Source organism: Hipposideros armiger, unplaced genomic scaffold (assembly GCF_001890085.2).
Source record: "Hipposideros armiger isolate ML-2016 unplaced genomic scaffold, ASM189008v1 scaffold_623, whole genome shotgun sequence".
NCBI classification, from domain to species: Eukaryota; Metazoa; Chordata; class Mammalia; order Chiroptera; family Hipposideridae; genus Hipposideros; species Hipposideros armiger.
Genome location: NW_017731973.1, coordinates 136,125 through 138,864, shown reverse-complemented (window position 1 = coordinate 138,864; position 2,740 = coordinate 136,125). Strand labels below are relative to the sequence as shown.

The 2,740-nt window shown below is 40.3% G+C and overlaps 1 pseudogene; it reads left to right on the top strand.

Moving 5' to 3' along the window:
* LOC109372311 (elongation factor 1-alpha 1 pseudogene) lies at positions 1-745 on the top strand (annotated as a pseudogene).
* The last annotated feature ends 1,995 nt before the right edge of the window (positions 746-2,740 follow it).

Below are 2,740 nucleotides of genomic sequence, written 5' to 3'. Positions count from 1 at the left end.
GCTGACACAGTAGTATTTGTGCCAATTTCTGGTTGGAATGGTGACAACATGCGGGAACCAAATGCTGACATGCCTTGGTTCAAGGGATGGAAAATCACCCGTAAAGATGGCAATACCACTGGAACCATGCTGCTTGAAGTACTGGATTGCATCCTGCCACCAACTTGTCCAACTGACAAGCCTTCACATCTGCCCCTCTGGGATATCTACAAAATTGGTGGTTTTGGTACTGTCCCCATGGGCCGAGTGGAGAGTGGTGTTCTCAAACCCAGCATGGTGGTCACTTTTGCTCCAGTCAGTGTTACAACTGAACTAATGTCTGTTGAAAGCCCCATGAAGCTTAGAGTAAAGCTCTTCTTGGAGACAATGTGGGCTTCAATGTCAAGAATGTGTCTGTCAAAGATGTTCATCATGGCACTGTGGCTGGTGAGAGCAAAAATGACCCACCAATGGCAGCTGCTGGCTTCATGGCTCAAGTGATTATCCTGAACCATCCAGGCCAAATCAGTGCCAGATATGCACCTGTGCTAGATTGACACACAGCTCACACTGCTTACCGATTTGCTGAGCTGAAGAAGATTGATTGTCGTTCTGGGAAATAGGTGGAAAGTGGCCCAAAGTTTGAAATCTGGTGAAATCTGGTGATGGTTCCATGGCTGATATGGTTCCTGGAAAGCCCATGTGTATTGAGAGCTTCTCTGACTACCCTCATCTGGGCCATTGTGCTGTTGGTGACATGAGATAGACAATTGTTGTGTCATCAAAGCAGTGGACAAGAAGGCAGATGGAGCTGGCAAGGTCACCAAGTCTTCCCAGAAGGCTCAGAAGGCTAAATTAATATTATCACCAATACCTTAATCAGTGGTGGAAGAACAGTCTTGAACTGTTTGTCTCAATTGGCAATTTAAGTTTAATAGAAGACTGATTAATGATTACAATGCATTGTAAAACCTTCAGAGGGAAAGGAGAATGTTTTGTGGACCATTTGTTTTTTGTGAGTATGGCAGTTTTTAAGTTATTAGTTTTTAAAATCCGTACTTTTTTAAACAATTTATCTTCAGTTTTTTGGGGTTTTTAAAAGATTTTCTTCTTTTTTATTGGGGAATTGGGGGATGGGAACAGCACTGGGGAATTGGGGGAAGAGGAACAGACAAGTTGCTGTCTTTCTGTTCTTCAGTCTAGTTGTGGAGGATGTTGCTTCACTGGCCCTAGTTGGCACCATCATTGCACTCTTCCCGGACGAGGCAGATCAGTCGCTGGCTTCTGGACGGCTACTCATGGCGGCTTGAGGGCCGCTCACGCTGGCTGCTGGCTACACATGTTAGACCATGGCAACCCACTGCTACAAGGGCTGCAGCCTACGCCATCGCTGACGACTCACAGCAACCCAGCTCCAGGTTGAGCTGTTGTTCAGCATCTTAGCTGTGGAGGGCAGTGTCACTGGCCCTCATATGTGGGATCCGAACTGGGGCTCTCTGGCATCCCAAGCCAGTTCTTAACAAATGCGCCACTCAGCTGGCCCAAAATCAGTACTTTTTAATGGAAACAACTTGACCAAAAACCTGTCACAGAATTTTGAGATCCATTAAAACAAAGTTTAATGAGAAATCTGTATTTTCTTTTGGTCAACACTCTTACTTCCTGTAGTACTACTTACTCAAGAGACTTAAAGCGTTGCCCATAACCTATTTCTGGTGTTACATGTGCTGAAACTTTAAAATTTGATAATTTTCAGTTAACGTTTTTTTCTGTGTGGGAACTTTGGATTTTTTCACCTTGTCTTAAGGGAAGGAATCATCCTTTAACATAGTAAAAATCTATGGGAGGGGGTCTGTTGGTGCAGCACTTCATAGGTTAGGATGGAGAAGCAAAAATAACTTTGTTGATGTGTAAGCTAATTTACAAAGGCCAAATTCTGTGATATTAAAGTCCACATGTTGCATATAAAATTTTGTATCGTTACATTAATAATACATTAATAATGATTCAATTTGTTGGTATGCCAAATTTTAGTTTTCCAATTACTGGAATGTGAATTCTCACTTTTACAAATACTGAGGTAGTTCAAAGAACTTAAAATGAGGCTTAAACAGTGTTGAGCACTGTCTTGCTACAGTTAATTGTATCCAGATTCTAGGAAAAATAAATGATACTGGAAGTTGAATAAATAAATAAATAAATAAAATGAAAAATGCCCTAAATGTTACATCTGTAAGAATTCAGATTTTCTTACCTTAGGTTTGCATACAGATACCTGTCCCTAGAGTACCATGGAATAGCAATATCAGAATACACCTTCAGAGGTCATCTCATCCCTCCCCCAGTCTTTTTGGCTTACCTAAATTTAATCTCATCAGAGAATAGAATATCTAACTGTACATTAAAAATTATCTCAAAGGCTGAATCTATAGTCTCCTTTGGTAGGTTGCTTTGGATGTGCCTTTTCTCCAAGAGGCTCTTTATCATGGCTACTTTATAACCATGCATTTTGAACACTTTCAAACATACAAAAATGTAGAATAATATAATGAATCCCATATAGATCTATTATCCATAACAAGTAACAAAATGTTGCAACCCTCACTTTAGCTATCTCTTTTTCTTTAGTTTTTAAAGAATTTTAAAATAAGCCTCAAACATGTCCTTCAGCCTCTACATACTTCAGTATGCATCTCTCAATAGTATAGACATTTTTATTACACATCTCAAATGGCATTATCACACCACACACCAAAAATTA